The sequence below is a fragment of the Nyctereutes procyonoides genome, unplaced genomic scaffold (assembly GCF_905146905.1).
Source record: "Nyctereutes procyonoides isolate TBG_1078 unplaced genomic scaffold, NYPRO_anot_genome, whole genome shotgun sequence".
Taxonomy (NCBI): domain Eukaryota; kingdom Metazoa; phylum Chordata; class Mammalia; order Carnivora; family Canidae; genus Nyctereutes; species Nyctereutes procyonoides.
In genome coordinates, this window is record NW_026575143.1 from 4108257 (window position 1) to 4133189 (window position 24933).

At 35.9% G+C, this 24933-nt stretch overlaps 1 protein-coding gene across 1 annotated transcript in view; it reads right to left on the bottom strand.

Annotated features, from left to right (window-relative positions):
- CCDC7 (coiled-coil domain containing 7) overlaps positions 1–24933 on the bottom strand; it is a 165076-nt gene that overhangs the window by 1331 nt on the left and 138812 nt on the right. The gene's annotated exons all lie outside the window — the stretch shown is intronic.

Below are 24933 nucleotides of genomic sequence, written 5' to 3' on the forward strand. Positions count from 1 at the left end.
TCTGAAAATATGCACGGGACAATCCCAATCTTTTGGTATTGGTTGAGACCTGATTTGTGACCCAGTATGTGGTCTATTCTGGAGAAAGTTCCATGTGCACTTGAGAAGAACGTGTATTCAGTAGCATTTGGAGGTAAAGTTCTGTAAATATCTGTGAAATCCATCTGGTCCAGTGTATCATTTAAAGCTCTTGTTTCCTTGGAGATGTTGGACTTAGAATATCTGTCATTTGGGATCCCTGGGTGGCGCAGCGGTTTAGCGCCTGCCTTTGGCCCAGGGCGCGATCCTGGAGACCCGGGATCGAGTCCCACGTCGGGCTCCCCGTGCATGGAGCCTGCTTCTCCCTCTGCCTATGTCTCTGCCTCTCTCTCTCTTTCTCTCTGTGTGATTATCATAAATGAAGAATTTTAAAAAAAGAATATCTGTCATTTGCAGAAAGCGCCGTGTTCAAGTCTCCCAGTATTAGTGTATTATTATCTAAGTATGTCTTTACTTTGGTTACTAATTTATTGTTATATTCGGCAGCTCCCACATTAGGGGCATAGATATTCATGATTGTTAGGTCCTCTTCTTGGTTGGATCCTTTAAGCATGATATAGTGTTCCTTTTCATCTCTTACTACCATCTCTGGAATAAACTTCAATTTATCTGATATGAGGAGGGCTACCCCTGCTTTCTTTTTTTTTTTAAGATTTATTTATTTATTCTAGACAGAGAGAGAGAGAGAGAGAGAGAGAGGCAGAGACACAGGAGGAGGAAGAAGCAGGCTCCATGTCAGGAGCCCAACGGGACTCTATCCCGGGAATCCAGGATGGCGCCCTGGGCGAAAGACTTTAGGCGCTAAACCGCTGAGCCACCCAGGGATTCCCGCCCCCTTGCTTTCTTTTAAGGACCATTTGAATGGTAAATGATTCTCCAAATTTTCATTTTCAGGCTGGAGGTGTCCTTAGGTCTAAAATCAGTCTCTTATAGACAGCAAATAGATGGGTCTTGCTTTTTTATCCAGTCTGAAACCGTACGCCTTTTGATGGGGTCATTAAGCCCATCACGTTCAGAGTTACTATTGAAATACATGAATTTAGGGTCATCATGATACCTATTCAGCCCCTGTTTTTGTGGATTGTTTCTTTGGGCATCCTCTTTCTTTTACAGAGTCCCCCTTAATATTTCTTGCAGAGCTGGTTTTGTAGTCACATATTCTTTCAGTTTCTGCCTGTCTTGGAAGCTCTTTATCTCTCCTTCCATTCTGAATGAGAGCCTTGCTGGATAAAGTATTCTTGGTTGCATGTTCTTCTCATTTAGGACCCCGAATATATCCTGCCAGCCCTTTCTGGCCTGCCAGGTCTCTGTGGAGAGGTCTGCTATTAATCTAATACTTGTCCCCATGAAAGTCAGGGATTTCTTGTCTCTTGCTGCTTTAAGGATCTTCTCATTATCTTTGGGATTTGCAAGTTTCACTATTAAATGTTGAGGTATTGAATGGTTTTTATTGATTTTAGGGGGGATCTATCTCCTGGGTCTGAATTCCTGTTTCCCTCCCCAAATTAGGGAAGTTCTCAGCTATGATTTGTTCAAATACGCTTTCTGGTCCTCTGTCCCTTTAAGCGCCCTCTGGAACCCCAATTAAATGTAGATTTCTCCTTCTGAGGCTGTCATTTATTTCCCTTAACCTTTCCTCATGGTCTTTTCATTATTTTTCTCTCTTTTCCTCAGCTTCCTTCCTTGCCATCAACTTGTCTTCTATGTCACTCACTGGTTCTTCTGCCTTATTAACTCTCATCGTTAGGACCTCCAGTTTGGATTGCATCTCATTTAATTGACTTTTTAATTTTGGCCTGATTAGATCTAAATTCTGTAGTTATGAAGTCTCTTGAATCCTTTGTGCTTTTTTTTCCAGAGCCGTCAGTAGCTTTATAATTGTGCTTCTGAATTGACTTTCTGACATTGAATTGTAACCCAAATTTTTAACTCTGTGAGAGGGAGTCCTGTTTCTGATTCTTTTGTGGTGAGTTCTTCTTTCTAGTCATTTTGCTCAGTGCAGAGTGGCTAAACAGAAGTTGCACTTGTTAGAAGTGCAAACTCTTGTCTCTGTAGTGTTCCAGCTGTTCTCTCTTTAAATTTCAGGTTGAATTTGTAGGTCTTCAGGATGATTTGAGAGTTATCTAAGTAAGTTGGTGGGGACAGATGACTTGGGGACCCTACTCCTCTGCCATCTTGCCCTGCTCCCTCAAGATTTTATTATATGTATATTAACTAACTCTCTGGCAGTGAGTACTTCCTACTGTTCTTTCTTTTGAGGTACATTTCTCCATCTCATCATTATGTCCAGAAAAGAACAGAAGAAAGTAAGAGAAAAGACAGAAATAACAACACCATAAAAAAAAACAGAAGAAAATAAAAACAAAACTAAACAAGGAACAAACATATAAGCAGTAAAACAGAACAAACAATAAACTAGGTCCTGAATGAATTTCATCTGTTTGCTAAAAGAAACAAGATTTCCAAAATAGGAAATAGGAAAGAGTGAAAAACATATATATGTTTATATATATGTATATATATATAATATATATATGTTTATATATATATATATTATATAATATAAAATACAATGAAAGGAAAACACAGCAAATATATAAAAATAAAAATTTAAAATGAATTGATAAAACAAATAGCTGAAAAAAAATAAAACTGGGAGACTAAAGAATAATTTTAAAAACCCACAAATGCTATAATACAGTTTTCCTCAGGAGCTATATAGTTCTGCTATTCTCTATGATCAGTAAACTTGATGCTAGTGTTGTTCCTACTGGTCCCCAGGGAGGGGCCTGTTGCACTGATTCCCAGGTGTCTTTGCCCTGGTGGAATTGTACTGCCCTTGCCCTGGGGCCAGGCTTAGGGTAAGTGGCTCCAGATTGCACTATGTTGCACTGTTTTGTTCCCTGAAGGCTTCCAGCACCACTGGGGGGGGGGCTTAGAGGATGAAAATGGCAGTGTCTTGACCTCTAGAACCAGACAGAGTTGAAAGTTCATACTCCCACTATTCAGTGGACCCTCACAGAAAAGCAATCACTCTTGTCTCACTGGTTTCCATATGAATTCTGTCTTCACCCAGCCAGTGACCTAGTGTTTTTATCTCAGGCACATGACCCAGTTTAAAGTCTCCAAACTTTATGGACTCCTGTGGCACAAACCTAGATCATTCCTCCTGGGGGTTCTGGCCACACTCCTGCCTTTTGCTGGACCCCTGGCTTGGAGTGTAGTCATGCAACCATGCAGCAGTTTGCCATTTACAGTAACACCAAACAAAAAGCTAGCGCCTAGACTCATTGTTTTCAACCAGCTTTCCCACATTGAAGTGGCCCCAGGGATCCAGAAACCACATTGCTACCACCTGGGATTCTGCCCTGCTTTGTCACCTACATATCTTTAGGCCAGGGATATCCCCCATTGAGTTCAAAAAGTTCTCATTTTGAGCTCTGCTTGCTTATAATACTTTGCAGTAGCCTCCTTAAGCAAGCTCCTTCCCTTCCACCATTTCTTTTTTTTTTTTTATAGATATTGCTGCCAGTGAATAGAAGTCTTTTAATTTTTATTTATTTATGATAGGCACACAGTGAGAGAGACAGGCAGAGACACAGGCAGAGGGAGAAGCAGGCTCCATGCACCGGGAGCCCGACGTGGGATTCAATCCCGGGTCTCCAGGATCGCGCCCTGGGCCAAAGGCAGGCGCCAAACCGCTGCGCCACCCAGGGATCCCCCTTCCACCATTTCTTGCAATGTATTGCCCTAGACTCATGTCTTTGCATGTCCTACCTTCCAATAAGTGGATGCTTTTCTGTTTGTAGAACTGTAGCAATTCTTTTCTCAGATCTCTGATTGATCTTGCAGGTGTTCAGAATGATTTGATAACTATCTAGCTGAATTAGAGTTCCCTACTCCTCTGCCATTTTAACCCTTCCCCAGGACTGTAAGTTTTAAAACATAGGTTTCAAAACATTTCTCTCAATTTTTACCTTATAAACCAATAGCCTTACAACTACAGTAGCTGTGAAAACCAGCAGTTTGGGAGCCACACGCAAGAACAAAATACGTTTAGAGATTCCTAATACACTTTTTCCAGAGAAGAATCACTATTTGATATGTCTGTTAGCTTGATGAAAAAGTGCAATGTTGGTGCATGTACTTACGTGGCCTGCCCTATAGCTTGCTCTGTACAGAACATTTACCAAAATCAATCAGTGACAGTAATTTAACAGGGCAGGTGGGTGACATGGCATTGACAGTTGGAGTTTATAAGAGGCTGACTAAAAAATCTTGAAAAAAAATTGGGAAATGAGATGTCCACAAGGGGTGGCTTTATAAGGCTCTGACATATTCCTGGAATCTAAAAGGCAAATAGTATATGTATGGCTGTGTACATATCCAGGAAACATATGAAAGTTCCCTTATCTGTCACCTCTGGCTGAGCCTGAAGCTTTGAGTAAGCAGAAAGTGAAGGCTAAGTTAAAGTTGCAAACTTCCTGTCTGAGTATTGAAGGCATCCCCCAAAATACACATAGAGTAGAAACCCTTTAGTAGGGGCAGAGAGGCTTCAACATATATAATTGAATCTCTGTCCACTAACATAACTGAGCAGAGACACTAGTGATTACAAACAACAAAAATGGAGACTGAATCTCTTTGTCCTTTTTTGGTTCATTTTCCACATATAAATGAATTAATAGGGTCTTTGTCTTTCTCCATTTCACTTATCCTAATACCCTCTAGGTTCATCCATGTTGTCACAAATGGCAAGATCCCATTCTTATTTTCGGCTGAGTAATATTCCATTGTGTATATACAACATCTTCTTTATCCATTCATCTATTGATGGACACTTGGTTGCTTCCAAGTCTTGATTGTTCTAAATGATGCTGCAGTAAACATAGGGGTGCATTGTTGTGATGAGCATCAAGTATTATATGTAAGTGTTGAACCACTAAGTTGTATACTTGAAACTAATATTACACTATATGTTAACTGTAATTTTAATAAAACTTTTTAAAAAGTTGTAAAATATGGGACACTTGGGTGGCTCACTGGTTGAGAATCTGCCTTTGGCTCAGGTCATGATCCCAGGGTCCTGGGATTGAGTCTCGCATCAGGCTCCCCATTGGGAGCCTGTTTCTCCCTCTGTCTATGTCTCTTCCCCTCTCGCTGTATCTCTCATGAATAAATAAATATTTTTTTAAAGTTGCAAAATAGGCCAAAAAAAATTCCATAGAAATGCATATAGCTTCCCAAATTCATGTTTTTGTAATCTTTGGGTAACTATCCAGTAGTGGAATACTGGATTATATGGTTTTCCTGTTTTTAATATTTTAAGGAATCTTCCTTCTATTTTCCAAAGCAGCTGCACCAATTAATATTCCCGCCAACAGTGTATGAGGGTGTCTTTTTCTTCACATTCTCACCAACACTTGTTATTTCACTTTAATTTTAGTCATTCTGACAGAGTAAAAGAGACATCTCATTGTGGTTTTGATTTGCATTTCCCTGATGATTAGTGATGCTGAGTATATTTTCATGTGTCTGTTGGCCATCTGCATGTCTTCTTTTAAAAAATGTTTCTTGGGACGCCTGGGTGGCTCAGTGGTTGAGCGTCTGCCTTCGGCTTAGGGCGTGATGCCGGGTCTGGGGACTGAGTCCCACGTCGGGCTCCCTGCATGGAGCCTGCTTCTCCCTCTGCCTGTGTCTCTGCCTCTCTCCCTGTGTCTCTTGTGAATACATAAATAAAATATTTTTAAAAATAATAAAAAATGTTTCTTCAAGTCCTTTGCCCACTTTTTAAATTGGATTATTTGGGGTTTTATTATTGAATTGTATAAGATTTTATATACTTTAGGTACTAACCCTAACTGACATTTGCAAATACTTTCTCCCATTTAATAGGTTGTCTTTTCATTCTGTCAATGGTTTTTTTCACAGTGCAAAAATTTCCTATATTGGTGTAGTCCCAATAGTTTCTGCTTTTCTATTGCCTGAGGAGCCCTATCTAGAAAAATGTGGCTAAGGCCAATGTTAAAGCATACTTTACTGCTTATGTTTTCTTCTAGGAGTTTTATGTCTCTCCTGTAGGCCTTTAATCAATTTTGAATTTATTTTGTATATGGTTTTAGAGTGGTCCAGTTTTCCCAGCACCATTTATTAAAGAGACTGTCCTTTCCCCAGTGTTTATTCTTGACTTCCTTCTCATAGATCAATTTGCGATTATGTGAGAGTTTATTTCTGGGCTCTTTATCCTGCTCTGTTGATCTATGTGCCTATTTCTGTGCAAAACACCATACTGTTTTGATTACTAAAGTTTTGTAGCATATCTTGAAATCTGGATTATATATCTCCAGCTTTTTTCTCAAGATTGCTCTGGCTATCAGGGTCTTTTGTGGTTATGTACAAACTTTAGGATTATTTGTCCTAATTATGTGAAAAATACTGATATAAATTGCATTAAATCTATAGATTGCTTTGGGTAATATGGACATTTTAATTATATTAATTCTTGAAATCCATAAGAATGGGATATTTTCCACTTATTTGTGTTGTTGTCAATTCTTTTCATACATATTATAGTTTTCAGAGCATGGGTCTTTCTCCTCCTGGATTCAGTACATTCCTAGGTACTTTATTCTTTTCAGTGCATTGTCTTCTTAATTACTCTTTCTGCTGCTTTGTTATTGGTGTATAGAAACACAACAGATTTCTGGGCATTAATTTTATATCCCGCAACTGCACATAACTCATTTATTAGTTTTAATAGTTTTTTAGTGGAGTCTTTAAAATTTCCTATGTATAGTATCATGTCATCTGCAAATAATGATAGTTTGACTTCTTCCTTACCAATCTGAATGCCTTTTATTTATTTTTCTTGTCTAATTGCTGTGGCTAGGGCTTTAGGTTTCGTATTGAATAAAAGTGGAGAGAGTGGATATCCTAATCTTAGAGAAAAAGTTCTACTTTTTGCGAATGGGTGTGATATTGGTCATGTTTGTCTAGAAAAAGATTTTAAACTAGCTTTCATAAATATGTTCAAATAACTAAAGGACACTTTATCTTAAAAAAATGAAAGAATTATTCTTATTATCTTATTATAAGAATAATATCTTACCATTTCACAATATCAGTAATGATAATTTTTTTTTAAAAAATCAAATAGAAATTCTATAGTTGAAAGCATAATAATTGAAATAAAAATAACTAAAGGTAGGATTAAAAATACAAAGAAGGAATCAGTGAAAATAAGGAAATATATATTGATATTACCCAGTCTAAGAATAAGGAGGAAAAAAGAATGAAGACAATGAACAATCTCAGAGAATGATGGAAAATCATCAAGAGTATCTACATATGCCAAATGGGCATCTCAGAGAGAAAGAATAAAAGGGAAAAAAGTAATTTGCAAAGAAATAATAGTAATTAACTTATCAAATATTATAAAACACATTAATCTTCACTTAAAAGAGCTCAACAAACTCAAAGTAAACTAAAAAATATCCAACATATGCATATCATATTCATATTGTCAAAAACAGTTTTCTGGAGGTTCCAAGATTCTTAATTTGAGTTTTTTGAGATTAAAATTTTATCTTCGGGTGAAAATTTTTTTTCTGACATTTATCCATTTTCTCATATAGAAAAAAGGCTTTTTAATCCACTAAAACATGAAACTATTGCATCATGAAGCTTCTGAATTATTAAAATATATCAACACTCAAAATTTCCTCTAGTTTTTGTAATATTTTAAGCAAATGACCACGATTTTTTTAATAATAAAAAGTGAGACTGGTGAATTTTCAAAATAAAGTGTAAAACTCAAGACAGTGTTTTTACTGAAAGTATATGAAAGCACTCTGTTACTATACATTAAAATTCAAGTTGAACATAGACCTTATTTTTCTTAGCCTATTCCCTTTTTTAAAAACTTTTATTTTTTTTTTAAGATTTTACTTGAGAGAGTATGAGTGAGAAGGAAGGGAAGAGGGAAAGGTAGAAGCAGGGTCCTCACTGAGAAGGGCACCTGATGCAGAACTCAATCCCAGGACCTTGGGATCATGACCTGAGCCAAAGGCAGACACTTAACTGACCCAACCAGGTGCCCCCAAAGTTTTCATATTTTAAAACAGTATTTATTTAAAAGTTGGAATGAATAAAAATAATAATTCTAACATAAGTAAAAGAAAGTGAAGATGGATTAGATGGAAAAAATAGAAATTCTCCAAATATTGAAATCTGAATATATCAGTAATTATAACAGTTGTAAATGGATTATATGCTCTAAAAACAGATAAAGGCTGTCAAACTGGGTTTATAAACAACCTACAAACTATAAACTATTGATAAGACATATGTGTATATGTGTTTATGTGTGTATATATAGGTATATATGTATATGAATATGGTATTTGTGTATGTGTATATGTGTGGGGAGTCCAGTTACAGGCCAAAATCCTGTGTGTGGTATTTTGTGCCCAACCATAGACAGTTCTGGATAGATATTTCAACAATAATAGATATTTCAACACCCCAATTTGAATAATAAAGCACTAGGTCAAGAAGGAAATATAATGATTGAATGACACTATAAAATAACTAGAGCTCTGAAGAAGTCTATAAATAGCTGTAGAACACTCTACCCAACAAAAGCTTAATTCATGTTCTTCTCAAATGTATTTGGAACATTCTTCAAGATGTACTATATATAATGGGCCCATATTATGGGATGACATTAGAAATCAGTAACAGAAAGAGATTAGGTATATTCACAAATGAGATAGAATTAAACAACACACTCCTAAATGACCAGTGGGCCAAAGAAGAAATCACAAGAAAAACTAGAAAATACTTTGAGATGAAAAAAAGCAGAAACACACCATGTCAAAATTCATAAGGAGAAGTTAAAGTGATACTCAAAGAAAATTTATATTTTCTAACAACTTCTTTGAAAAAGAGAGACCATAATTAGTAAACAAGCTAAATGAAAAGCAGGTAGAAAAAAGCAAATAATAAAGACTAGAGCAGAAATAAATAAAATTGAGGGAGGAAAATGAAAGTCAATGATCCCTGAAATGCTTGGTTGGTTTAATAGGCAAAAATCACTCAATGTACTAAGCCATGTTATTAGAATAAGAGACAATGTGTGATAGAGTTTCTTACTATGGCAAATGGGCAAGAAAAAGAAATTAAAAAACCAATATTAGAAATAAAAAAGAAAGGATGAAAAAGGAAGAATAGGAGGGAGGGAGGGAAGGGGGAAAGAAGGAAGGAAAGAAAGAAAATGATGTCTTCTTGCATGTATGTACATTAAAAATCCCAAATAAACACATATACACATGTACACATACATCCCAAAACCTATTAGAATAAGTGAATTCAGCAAAAGTTTTAGGTTACAAGATCAACACACAAAATTCTATTGTATTCCAATACACTAGCAATGAACAATCAGAAAATGAAATTTAAAAAACAATTCCATTTACAATAGCAACAGAATCAATAAAATATTTAAGAATGAATTTAACAAAATAAGTTAGGACTAGCACTCATTGGCTTTGTTTCTTAAATTTCACATATGAGTGAAGTCACAGTATTTGTCTTTCTCAGGCTGACTTGTTTCACTTAGCAGTACACTCTCTAGCTCCATCCATGTCATTGCAAATAGTAAGATTCCATTCTTTTGGTAGCTGAATAACATATTCCATTGTATATATGTACCACATCTTTATCTATTCACCAGTCGAATGTGCAGAGAGAGAGAGAGGCAAACCAAGAAACAGGATCTTAACTATAGAGAATAAACTGATGCTTATCAGAAGGGAGAGGAATGGAGGGATGGGTTAAATAGGTGATGAGAATTAAGGAGTACACCGGTTGTAATGAGGACTAGGTGATGTATGGAACAATTCTCTGGATGTGGATTGTTAGACTTAATATTGTTAAAATCACAATACACTCCAAATGATCTACAGATTGAGTGTAACCCCCATCAAAACCCCAGATGCCTATTTTACAGAAGTTGAGAATGCGATTTTAAAATTCATATAGAGGGATCCCTGGGTGGCGCAGCGGTTTGGCGCTTGCCTTTGGCCCAGGGCGCGATCCTGGAGACCCGGGATCGAATCCCACGTCGGGCTCCCGGTGCATGGAGCCTGCTTCTCCCTCTGCCTGTGTCTCTGCCTCTCTCTCTCTCACTGTGTGACTATCATAAATAAAAAAAAAAATTCATATAGAAATTTAAGGAATTTAGAATATCTCAAAAAAATCTTAAGAAGAAAAAAGTTGGAAGACTTCCATTTTCTGATTTAAAAACTAACTACAATTATATAAATGATGTATTATTTATAATAAGCACAGCCATATAGATCAATAAAATACAGAGGTCAGAAATAAACTGTATTTATGTAAATTGCTAATTTTTTTTATTTGAGTATAGTTTACATACAATGTTACACTAGTTTCAGGTATACAATGTAGTAATTCAACTTCTCTATATGATATGTTATGGCTCACCATAAGTGTAGCTACCATCTGTCTGTTATTATAATATCATTGACTATATTCCCCATGTTGACCCTTTTATTTCCATGACTTATCCATTCCATAACTAGAACCCTGGATCTCCTACTCTCTTACAATCATTTTGCCCATTCTCCTACCCCTCTTCTCATCTGGTAACCATCAGTTTGTATTTATAGGTTGCAATGATGTGGATGGATCTTGAGGGTATTATGTTTTATTTTGTTTTGTTTTTTAAGATTTTATTTATTTGGGGGCACCTGGGTGGCTTAGTGGTTGAGTGTCTGCCTTTGGCTCAGGTCATGATCCCAGGTCCTGAGATCAAGTCCCATATCAGGCTACTCATGGGGAGCCTGCTCCTCTGCCTCTCTCTGTCTCTCATGAATAAATAAATTTTATGTATTAGACTTCCCATTAAATCTCTTCAATAGATGCTGCTGGAAATGGATACCTACATACAGAAGAATGAACTTGTGCCCTTATCTGACACCAATACAAAAATCAGCTTGAAATGGATTAAAGATTTAAATGTAAGATCACAAATCATAAAAATATTGGAAGAAACATAAAGAAAAAGTTCCTTGACATTGATATGGGCAATGATTTAATGGATATAATGCCAAAAGCACAAACAACAAAACAAACAAATGAAATTGAATCCCCCAAAAAAGCTACTGCAAGCATAGAAAACAATCAGCAGAACAAAAGAGAAGCCTACAGAATTGGAGAAAAGATTTACAAACCATACATCTGATAAGTAGTTAATATCTAAAATATATAAAAAGACATACAACTTAATAGAAAAACAAAAGATACAAATAACCTGATTTTAGCAAAGAGCAAAGTACCTGAATAGAAGATATACAAATGGCCAATAGATACATTAAAAAGGCACTCAAACATCATTAGTCATCAGAGAAATGCAAATCAAACCACAAACAGATATCACCTTATACTTGTTAGGTTGGTTACTATTAAAAAAGAATAGCAACAAGTTTTGGTGAAGATGTGAGAAAATGGAATTAATGTTCACTATTGGAGGAACTATAAAATGGTGCAGCCACTATGGAAAATAATATGAATGTTTCTCAAAAAATTAAAAATAGAACTACCATATGATCCAGGTAATCCCACTTCTGATTATTTATCCAATAGAATTCAATTCAGGATCTCAAAGAGATATATTCACAATCCAGTGTCACTGTTACATTATTAAAAATAGCCAAGAAACTTATATTTTATGTATATATAATTTTGCTTATATTATATATATATTTTATATATATATAAGATCTATCAACGATGAATGGATAAATGAAATGTGATACACAGACACTAAATATTATTCAGTCTTTCAAAAGAAATCCTATCATTCACAAAAACATGGATGAATCTTGAGGATGTTATGTAAGTGAAATAAGCTTTCTGAATTTCTGTAATAATTACTGATGTTGAGTAATCAATAGGACAAATACTCCATGAATCCACTTATATGAGGTATCTATAGTAGTCAACCTCATAGAAGCAGAAAGTAGATTGGTGTTTGTCATCTGAGTTAAGGAAAAAGGTGAGCCTCAGCAGGCATAAAATTTTAATATTACAACATAAAAATGTTCTACAGATCTATTATACATTTTGCTTATAGTTAATAATACCATACTAAACACTTAAGAATTTGTTAGGAAGGTAAATCTCATGTGTGTTTTTTTAACCACAATAAAAAGTCAGTGAAGTTCAATTCCATACATCCAGAAGAGGGAAAGGCATAAATATTTGGAGAACAGTATTAATGACTACTACATTAATACACATGCAAAAATGTAAAATAAATAAAATTAAGTAGTGTATTTAAAGATTCATCATGTTCAAATAAAATTTAGCACTGATGCATAGATGTCTCCATATTTACTTCTACACTCATTAATTAAAGAGAAAAATCATATAAGAATCTCAATCTTAAAAGAAAATTTGATTTTTTCAATCTTACTGAAAAAGGAATAAAAAAGAAACTTGAAAAAGCTACCGAAAGCAAATATTACACTTAATACAAAGCAGTAGAATCATTCCTATTAAATTCAGGAATAAATAAGAGATGCTTCCATAACTGCTATTATTTAGCATTATACATCTCTCCAAAAGTGATATACAGTGGACAACAATCACATGAAAAGATGCTCAACATCAGGAATTATTACAGAATTCAGATCAATATCACACTTGACATCCATTAGGATGACTACTATTAAAAACAGAATAAAAAATAAGTGTTGATGAGGATGTAGAAAAATTGGAACCCTAGCTCACTGTTGGTGGAAATGTAAACTGCTTAGAAAACAGTATGGACATTCTAAGTAAGGGATAGGCAGGGCTAAGTAGGGAGAGATAAGTAAGGGGTCACAGAATCAGGCTCACAAAATGCCAAAAATGTGGAGATGAAAGGAACCAGAGATAATAAACCAGACCATCCTGTCCCAGGTGCCAGAGGTGGGTTCTTATTATAAAAGCTACTTGTGACCAAAAAGGGATTACCAGATCCTAAAAAGGACATAAGCCATTAAAGATATCACTAGTCCTTACTCAATGGTAATATTAAAAAATGTTTAGGTTCCCTGTTTAGCTTTCAATAAAAGACCAGCCAAAAAACATTCAGTGGCAACCCTGTTGGGACCCTTCACTTCTGGGAACTTTCTCTGTATCTTTGCTTACTAAACTTCTATCACTTTACTCACTCTCCTTTGTGCACGACTTTCATTCTTTGACTCCATGAAACAAGAACCAAGCTCTTCCATATCAATTCAAAAAATTAAAAAGAGAACTATCATATGATACAGCAATCCCACTTCTGGGTATAGATCCAAAAGAACTGAAAACAGACTCCACAGAGATATTTGCAAACTGACGTTCAGTGGCAGTATTATTCACAATCAAAGGTTGGAAGCAAACCAAATGTCCATCAGTAAATGCATAAATGATATGTAGTATATACTACTCAGCATTAAAAATGAAAAAAATACTGACATACTGCAATATTGACGAAACTTGAGGACATTATATTAAGTGAAATACATGAGTCACAGAAAGAACTATGATTCCACTCATATGAGGTATTTAACATAGTCAAATTCACAGAAATAAAAATTAGATTGATGGTCACTATGGGCTATGGAGAGGACTAACAGGGAAGTATTGTTTAATGGATTTAGAATTTCAGTTTTGCAAGCTGAGAAAGTTCTAGAAGTCCGTTTCACAACAAGGTGTATATACTTAAAACTACTAACTGTGCACATAAAATGGTTAAATGGTAAATTATATGTTATATGTTTGTCAAATTAAAAATGAAAAGATTAAAAAATTAAAAGAAAAGTTCAGCAAGGTACTGACTAATTTGCTATGAGAAGTTAAAAGGACATAAGATTTCAGATATTCCAGTTCTTGTAGGGTTAAAAATGAGGTTGTTTATTATTAGATCAAATAAGTTGACATTAAAACCCACTTCAAGACAGACAAGAAACTACTTTAGTATTACACTTCTTTACAGCATGGCAGCTTGTGGATTTGGTGTTTCTCTTGAAGTGTGTATTAAGGTCACTTATTTAATATACAGTGGCATAAAAACATGCATATAGACAGTGGAACAGAGAATTCAGAAATATTTACCCTGGATATATGGTCAACCAATTTTGGGGAAGCATACCAAAAACTCAAAATGGTAAAAGGATACTTTCTTCAATAGGTGGAAAAATGGATATCCACATGCAAAAGAATGAAACTGGATACTCACAAAAATCAACTTGAAATGTATTAAAAATTTAAATGTAAGACCCAAAACCATAAATCTTATAGAAGAAAACATAGGGGAAAACCCTTTGACACACATCTTACCAATGATTTCTTGACTAAGAAATACCAAAACTACATGCAACTATGGCTAAAATAAACAAGTAATTCTATATCAAAATGAAGGTCTCTGTTCATCAGAAGAAACAATCAGTAAATTAAAGGCAACCTACAGAATGGGAGAAAATATTTCTAAACAACATATTTGATTAGGGTTAAATATCTAAACTATATAAAGAAGCCATACAACTCAATAGCAAAAAGGCAAATAATCCATGTTAACAAATGGGCAAAGGAGCTGAATAGAAATTTTTCCAAATATACATACAGACAGACACACACAAAGAGAGAACATCAACATATAAAGGTAATTGGAGAGGAGGAATGGGAAGATAGCAGAGTAAGAGGACTGTAGGCTCATTTCACACCTATAAATACAACTAGATAAATATCAATTCATCCCAAATATCCCAGAAATCAACCTGAAGACTGTCAGAGCAACCACCACAACTAAAGGAAGAGAAGAGGTCACATGGAAGAAGGTAGAAAGTGCAGAGACACGGTTTAGGGGAGAAACAGATCAAGGATGCCATGGAGGAGAAGGAACCTTGGTTTTGGAGAAGGGTGAGACAGAGAGGAGCACACAGGGGAGCACACATGCACACATGTACAAGAAGAATATTTGCCCAAAATAATTGCCTGGAAAATGAGAGGGGCTGAATTTCATGAGTTCCTGCAACTAGTGGAGCTTAAAGCCTAGAGTTTTAAAGATCAGCAGGCTTGGCTGGGACAGAGCCCAGAGGACAGTGCCCTGTTCCTAGAGGGAAGGCAGGGAAATAACCCAGGGGAAGACACTCTGGAAACACTATTATGAAAAACACCTGGAGCACACAGAGGAGACATTACTCCCTCTTCTCAGAGTACATCTCTAAGAGGCAGCATTCATAGAAACTCCACTCTGGGAACAAAGATACTGGTTGGTGCCACTTCCTTTCCCCACCTCTCAGCATAAACACAGGGAAAATAGTATAGTGCAGTAGCCCCTCCCCCACAAGACTAGCACAAATCACAGCCCACACCAGGTCTCCTGACCAGAGAGTTCTGCAGGGCCTCAGTTCTCATGATAGTGTTGTCAGGTCCCATTTCACAAGCAGACAAGAATACACCTAGTTAAAGTGACCGCATTCAGGCCAGAGACCAAAAACTGCCCACAGTAGGCAAGGAGAGCCTCTGTAGATGACTGTACTGAAGAGCAGAGCAGTCAAACACAAGAGTGGGGTACATGCCGCACACACCAGAGACATTTCCTGAAGTACCAGGCCCTGGACACTATATGACCTCTTCTTCATAAGACCATTACATTCAGGGAAAGGAGACATAACTGGCTTTTCTAACACCTGGAAAAAGGCAGAGACATAGACAAAATGAAAAGAGAAATTTATCCCAAATGAAGGAATAAGATAAGGCCACAGCCAGAAATTTAAGTAAAGCAGATAAAAGTAACATCTTGATGGAGAACTTAAAGTATCAATCATAAGGATGCTCACTGAACTTGGAAAAAAATAGAAGACATCTGTAAGACTCTTACCACAGAGATAAAAGAGTTTAAAAAAACAATCAGAGATGAGGAATGCAATAAATGAGATTGGAAACAGGCTTGCTGCAATGACCAGCAGGCTGGAAGAAGCAGGGGAATGAATTAGAAATAATAAAAGACAAAATAATGGAAAATAATGAAGCTAAACAAAGAGAAATAATTATGAAACATGAAAATAGACTCAGGGAACTCAATGACTACATCAAACGTAATAACATTCATTGTTATATGAATCCCATAAGAAGAGAGTGAAAAGGGGACAGAAAAAATTTATTTGAGGAAATCATAGCTGAAAACTTCTCTAACCTGGGACGGAAACAGACATCCAGATCCAGAGGCACAGAGAACTACCATCAAAATCAACAAAAGCAGGGCAAGGCCAAGACATATTATAATTAAATTTGCAAAATATAGCAATAAAGAAAAAATCTTAAAAGCAGCAGGACAAAAGAGGTCCTTAATTTACAAGAAGACATCTATAAGGTTAGCTACAGATTTCTCAACAAAAACTTGGCAAGCCAGAATAGTGGCATGATATATTCAATGTGCTGAATGTGAAAAATCTGCAGCCAAGAATATTCTATCCAGCAAGGCTATCATTCAGAATGGAAGGAGAGATAAAGAATTTCAAAAACAAAAACTAAAGGAGTTTGTAATCACCAAACCAGCTTTGTAACAAATATTAAAGGGGACTCTGAGTGGAAAGGAGAGACCAAAAATGGCAAAGGATTAGAGAAAAGCCCCATAAACACTGATAAAACATGTAATAAAATGACAATAAATACATATCAATAATTACTTTGAAAGTAAATGTACTAAATGCTCCAATCAAAAGACATAGGATGTCAGAATGGATAAAAAAAAAAAAAATAAGACTCGTTCACATCCTGCCTACAAGAGACTCATTTTATTTTTTATTTTTATTTTTTTTAAATTTTTATTTATTTATGATAGTCACAGAGAGAGAGAGGCAGAGACACAGGCAGAGGGAGAAGCAGGCTCCGTGCACCGGGACCCCGACGTGGGACTCGATCCCGGGTCTCCAGGATCACGCCCTGGGCCAAAGGCAGGCGCCAAACCGCTGCGCCACCCAGGGATCCCCAAGAGACTCATTTTAGACTAAAGACGCCCATAGAGTGGAGGTGAGGGTATCAGGAAACATTTATTATGCAAATGGATGTCAAAAGAGAGAGTAGCAATACTTATATCAGATAAACTATATTTTAACACAAATATTTTAACAAGAGACAAAGAAGGACATGATATAATCATAAAAGAGACAGTTCAACAAGATTCTAATAACGGTAAATATTTATACACCCAACATGAGAGCACTCAAATATATAAAATAATTAATAACAAACATAAAGGAACTAATTGATAATAATACAATAATAGTAGGGGATTTTAACAATCCCTTTAAATCAATGGACAGATCATCTAAACAGAAAATTAACAAGGAAATAATGACTTTGAAGAAACACTGGATCAGATAGACACAATCTTTTCAATTGCACATGGAACGTTTTCCAGAATAGATCATATATTGGGTCACAAATCAGCCCTCAACAAATATAAAAAGATTGTAATCATACCATGCATCTTTTCTGACCATAACACTATGAAATTAAAAGACAACCACAAGAAAAAATCTGGAAAGGGCAAAAATGCATAGGGTTAAACAATATGCTATTAAAAATGAATGAGAGGGGATTCCAGGGTGGTTCAGCAGTTTAGCGCCTGCCTTTAGCTCAGGGCGTGATCCTGGAGTCCCTGCATCGAGTCCCACAATGGGCTCCCTGCATGGAGCCTGCTTCTCCCTCTGCCTGTGTCTCTGCCTCTATCTCTCTTTCTGTGTCTCTCGTGAATAAATAAATAAAATCTTTTTTAAAAATAATAAAGTCCTTATGCTGTGTGGAAGGGCCTTGCTTTGTTTCCTGTGTCTGTGTAGGCTCTAGTATAATGCTGAATTCAGTCACCACTGTAACTTCTTCAAAGACTTCTTAGCCTAATATTCTCCTATGGATGAATGCAGACTGGACTCCTATGCAGAAATGGCTCAAAAATGGCATTTCAGATCCTTATGTTTATAACTAAAAAGAACATTGTGTTTTATATTTGAATCAGAGAGCCTCTTGTCTTGAGTAACAGGTTCTAAATCATTAGAACGCAAGACAAGAATAGCTTCTTGTTATATGTGAAACACTGTTTTCCAAACTCATCATAAGAACGCAATGGATTTTTTTCATTATTTAGTAATATGATGAAAATTAGATATTGCCATATCAGAATGATAGGCCGTGTATGGGATTTTACAAATGAAATTTGTATAAAATAATAATAGGAGCAGGGGCACCTGGATGACTCAGTTGGTTAAGTGTTCAACTCTTGATATCAGTTCAGATCATGATATCAGAACTGTGAGACTGAGTCCTGCATAGGGTTTCATACTCAGCCCAGAGACTGCTTGAGATTCTCTCTCTTCTTCTCCCTTGGACCCTCCCCCACTCACAATAAATAAATAAATAAATAAATAAATAAATAAATAAATAAATCTTTTTAAAAAAATAATAGCAACAGCAATTTGTTCTAATTTTCTATACAGTAGGTGTTTTGTAGTATGGAAGAAAAACTTGGAGTCAAACCCCAGTTCTAATACCTACCTGCTATATGACCTTAGAGGAATCATTAAACTTTAATAAGCTTAATTGTCTTCTTCTGTTTCAGAAAACAGCTTTAACCATCTACCTAAGAATAGTTTTTAGAATTAGAAATCATGTTTATAGCTCTTAGCACAGTGCCTGGCAAATGACAGGTGTTAAATAAATGGTAAGAATTACTTTTATTTCACATATGCTAGGTATTTCTATTTCTAAGAGTAGGATCTTCTGAGAATAGTTTGATTATACATCTTGGTTCTTGGTCTTTTTTTTGTTTAGGTGGCATGATCCCAGACTAATGTTATTTTCATCACCTTGATTTCTTAAAGTGTGTCCCTTGAACCTTTACATACCTGACTAGATTAGGTAGAAGGCACTAAACATATACTCTGAAATAATTCAGGGTTTCCATCCTTCCCCATGGCTGCCAAAATTCTTTTTAGAATTATAAAACATGTTTTAAAAAAATGAAAAAAAATCACCAAGTTTTTAAAAACTGCCTATATTGTAAAAAATGTCTTTGGGATGTCTGGGTGGCTTGGTGGTTGGGCATCTACCCTCAGCTCAGGGTGTGGTCCTCGAGTCCCAGGATTGCATCCCACACTGGATTTCCCTCGAAGAGCCTACTTCTCCCTCTGCCTATGTCTCTGCCTCTCTATGTGGGTCTCTCATGAACAAATAAATAAATTCTTTTTTAAAGTCTTTAATATACTCCTTATTTTAAATTCAAAAAATGAACACTAATAGATATGCAAAGAATAAAGAGAAAGAAATCCAGGTATATCACTAAAGTGAATTGCAAACCATGAAAAAGCAAGAGAAGAAAAACCAGAGAAGAACTACATAAAAAACAACAAAGTAAGTATCAAAATAGCAATAAGTACAAATCTATCCATAATGACTTTGAATGTAAATGGATTAAATGCACCAAACAAAAGACACAGAGTGATAGAATGAATTAAAAGCAAAACAAAACAACAAAACAAAAAACCAAGACCCAACTATATGCTACCTACAAGAGATTCATTTTAGACCTCAAGATACTTGCAGATTGAAAGTGAGGGGATGGGGGGGAACCTATCATGGAAATGGATGTCAAAAGAATGCTGGAGTTGTAAAATTTATATCTGACAAAATAGACTTTAAGACAAAAACTGTAACAAGAGACAAAGATACTATATAATCATAAAAGGAACCACCAAACAGGAATATCTAACAATTGCAAATATTTATGGCCCCAAAATAGAAGCACCCAAATATAAAAAACAGTTAATAATAAACATAAAGGAATAATAATACTACAATTAATAGTAGAGGATTTTTGAAAGCCCCCATTTATATTAATGGACAGATCACCTAAATAGAAAATAAAAAAGGAAGCAACGGTTTTGAATTACACACTAGACAAAATGGACTTAACAACATTATCTACAAGCATTATCTACAATAGCCAAACTAGGAAAACAACCCAAGTGTCCATCAACTGATTAATGGATAAAGCAAATATGATATTTATATCATACGCATAATATTATATATTATATATAATATGAATATATTATGGAATGGCATACATATATATAATGGAATATGACTCAGCCATAAAAAAAGAATGAAATATTGCCATTTGCAATGACATTGATGGAACTAGAGAGTGTTATGCTAAGCAAAATAAATGCAATAGAGAAAGACAAATAACATATTATTTCACTCACATGTGGAATTTAAGAAACAAAACAAACAAGCAAAGGGGAATAGAGAACAACAGGAAAATCAAGAAAAAGACTTTTACCTATAGGGAACAAATTTATGGTTGCCAGAAGGGAGGTGAGCAGGTGGATAGATGATAGGGATTAAAGAGGGTACTTGTGATGAACACTGGGTAATGTATGATTCACTATATTGCACACCTGAAACTGATGTTATACTGTATGTTAACTGAAATTTAAATTAAGCCTTTTAAGTCATAAGGAAATACAAATATGGTAGTGTACTGCATTTATCAAAAAAATCTGCAGATAAGTAGACCCATGAAATTTAAACACATGTTGTTCAAGGGTCAACTGTTTAAGAAATTAGGAAGATAAAAAAAAAGAAATTAGGAAGATACCAAATAAATGATCTAATTTTGCACCTCAAAGAACTAGGAGAACAAATTAAGCCCAAATATAGCTGAAGTAAAGAAATACTAATGGAAAGAATGAAAATAGATAAAATAGGAAGGAGGCAAGATGGCAGAAGAGTAGGGGACCTTTGGTCCCCCAAACTTACCTAGGTAACTTTAAAACCACCCTGAACACCTATGAATTCAACCTGAAACATAAAGAGAGAACAGCTGAGACACTACAGAAAGAAAAGTGATCACTTCTGACAGGGTAGGAGGGTGAAGAAGAGGAATGAGGGGATATATTGGAAGATAAATAGTAGGGAAGGGAGCCTTGGAAAGCCACTGCAGGAAAGTGGTACAGCAAACAGTCGGGAACTTTGGAAATTTGCTCCTGAGAAAGTCTTCCCTGACTGAAAAATGGTCAGTGGAGAAATAGAGCAGGATCATGGGAGGGGCAGTGAAGTCTCAATATTCCTGGAGACACAGTAAGAGTAGGGGTGCCCATGAGAAACCATGATTTGTGCCATAAACTGCAAACTGTAGTGGGATAGTGGTAAAAGACTAGAATACAGCAACTCTTTAAAGGCATCTGGGAGAGGCAGCCAGGTACACAGTCCAGCAGCTGAGCTCTCTCTGCCCCAGAGTCCGGCAGTGGACAGAAGCAAGCTATCCTCTGTTCCCTCCAGGACAGGTGGAACTGAGGAGGACAGCAAAAGCTCTCCTGCAACTAGGCACCTTTCAATTTGTATGGATCAGTGCCCCCACACCTGCCCCCAGAAGGATCTATGCCATTGTGCACTGGGAAACAGCAGTTTGGTAAGGGTGGGAAGCTTCTGGCTCTGGGACTGGAGATTTAGCCACTGCCATTTTTTTTTCTCCTTTCACCTGAAAGAGGTATGGATTCTGGGGAACAAAGGCCTCACAGGACAAAACAGCTTTACATGGAGCATGGACACCTGGCAAGGGGCGGGGCATCTCCACCCAGGCACAGACACCTGAGAATCAGTGTAGCAGGCCTGTCCCCCAGAAGAACAGCTGAAAGAATAGGGGAAGAGCAAGTTTACTGACCAAGGAACATAGGAAAGCTCAAGGACTGAGGAAGAATAGTATATAGAACTTGAGGGTTTTTTTCCTGCCTTAACTATGATATTTTATCAACTCTCCATTTTTAAGTTTTTTCCTCCTCATATTTTTATAATTATATGTCATAGATATATTCTTCATTTTTGGATTCTTTTCAACATATTCACTTTAATTTTTATAGATATATGTTACAGTATTTTTCTTTTTATTTTCTTTTTATTTTCTGGACCCTGACCTCTTTGGAAATGTCTAGGGTGTATTTTACTTAGGTTGTGGTTGATATTTTTGACTCTGCTCATCATACAGCCATTTTGCAATGGAAAAAAATGACTAGAAGGAAAAATTCACCACAAAAGAAAGAACCAGAAGTATTACTCTCTGCCACAGACCTAATGGATATGGATTTAAATAGCATGTCAGAGATACATTTCAGAGGTACTATTATAAAATTACTGGTGGCTCTTGAAAAAAAAAACACAAAGGACTCTAGAGATTCTCTTACTGCAGAATTGAGATCTATCAGGCCAAAATGAAAAATACTTTAACTGAGATGCAGTCTAAACCGGATGCTCTAACAGCTAGGGTTAATGAGATAGAAAAGAGAATGAGTGACATAGAAGACAAGTTGATGGAAAGGAAGCAAGCTGAGGAAAAGAGAAAAAAACAATTAAGAACCCATGCAGAGAGAGTTTGGGAAATAAATGATAGCTTGAGAAGAAATATTATTCCTTCTAAAAGATGAATGGATCAATCCTACTAAAGATGAATGGGTCAATTCCACTAAAAGATGATTGGGTCAACCAGGAAATTAGTAATGGATTTTAAAAATTCATGGAAACTAACAAAAATGAAAGTAAAACCATCTTAAAATCCTTGAGATACAGCAAAAGTCATCATAAAAGAGAAATACATTGCAATACAAGCCACCCTCAAAAAAATTGGAAAAATCTCAAATACACAAGCTAACCTTACACCTAAAAGAACTGGAGAAAGTACAGCAAATAAAGCATAAACCAAACAGAAGAGAGATAATAAAGATTAGAACATAACTCAATGAAATAGAGACCAGAAGACCTGTACAACAGATCAATGAAACCAGGAGCTGGTTTTTCAAAAAATAAAAATAAAATAAAACAGATAAACTCCTAGCCAGACTTATTAAAAAGAAAAAAAGATTCAAATTAATAAAATCATGAACAAAAGAGATCACAACCAATTGCAAGGAAATACAAATGATTTTGAAAATGTATTATAAGAAACTAAATGGCAAAAAAAAATTAGGCAATCTGGAAGAAATGGATGCATTACTGGAAACCTATAAATCACCAAAACTGAAACAGGAAGAAATAGAAAACATTCTTAATGTTTAGTAAAAAGGCCAATAACCAGTGAGGAAATTGAAACAGTCATCAAAACACTCCCAAGAAACAAGAGTCCAGGGCCACTTGGCTTCCCAGGGAATTTCTACCAAACATTTATAGAAGAAATAATACTTATTCTACTAAAGCTGTTTTAAAGGGTAGAAATCGAAGGAATACTTCCAAACTCGTTCTATGAGGTCAATATTATCTTGATCCCAAAACCAGACAAAGACCCCACCAAAAAAGGAGAATTACACACCAATATCCCTGATAAACATGAAGGCAAAAATTATCTCCAAGATACTAGCCATGAGGATCCAACAGTAATATTGAGAGCATTATTCACCACAACCAAGTGGGATTTATTCCTGGGATGCAAGAGTGGTTCAACATTCCTAAAGCAATGTGATAGATCACATCAACAAAAGAAAAGATGAGAACCATATCATCCTCTCAATAGATGCAGAGAAAGCAATTGACAAAATACAACATCCATTCCTGATTAAAGCTTCAAAGTGTAGGGATAGAGGGAACACTTCTCAATATCATAAAAGCCATTTATGAAAAGCCCATAACGAATATCATTCTAATGGGGAAAAAACTGAAAATATTTCCCCTAAGATCAGGAACATGACAGGGATGTCCACTCTCACCACTGTTGTTCAACATAGTACTAGAAGTCCCAGCCTCAGCAATCAGACCACAAAAAGAAAAAAAAAAGGCATTCAAATTGGCAAAGAAGTCAAACTGTCCCTCTTCCCAGATGACATAATACTCTAGATAGAAAACCCAAAAGACTCCACCCCCAGATTGCTAGAACTCATACAGCAATTCAGCAATGTGGCAGGATACAAAATCAATGCCCAGCAATCAGTGGCATTTCTATACACTAACAATGAGACTAAAGAACGAGGAATCAATCCCATTTACAATTGCAGCCCAAAACGTAAGATACTTATGAATAAACTCAACCCAAGAGGTAAATGATCTATTACCTAAAAACTACAGAACACTTCTGAAACCAATCGAGGAAGATGCAAAGAGATGGAAAAACATTCCGTGTTCATGAACTGGAAGAATAAATATTGTGAAACTGTCTATGCCACCCAGGGCAATTTACACATTCAATGCCATCCCTATCAAAATACCATGGACTTTCTTCACAGAGTTGGAAAAAATAATCTTAAGATTTGTATGGAATCAGAAAAGACCCTGAAAAGCCAGAGGAATGCTGAAAAAGAAAACCAAAGCTGGGGGCATCACAGTGCCTGACTACAAGCTGTATAAAAAGCTGTGATCATCAAGACAGTGTGGTACTGGCACAAAAACTGACACATATGTCAATGGAACAGAATAGAGAACCCAGAAATGGACCCTCAACTCTATGGACAATGAATCTTTGACAAAGCAGGAAAGAATATCCACTGGAAAAAGGACAATCTCTTCAATAAATGGTGTTGAGAAAATTGGACATCCACATGCAGAAGAATGAAACTAGACTATTTTCTTACACCATACACAAAGATAAACTCAAAATGGTTGAATGATCTAAATGTAAGAAAAGAATCCATCAAAATCCTAGAGGAGAACACAGGCAACAACTTTTTTGAACTTGGCCACAGCATTTTTTTGCAAGACACATCTATGAAGGCAAGGGAAACAAAAGCAAAAATGAACTATTGGGACTTCATCAAGATAAAAAGCTTCTGCACAGCAAAGGAAAGAGTCAGCAAAACT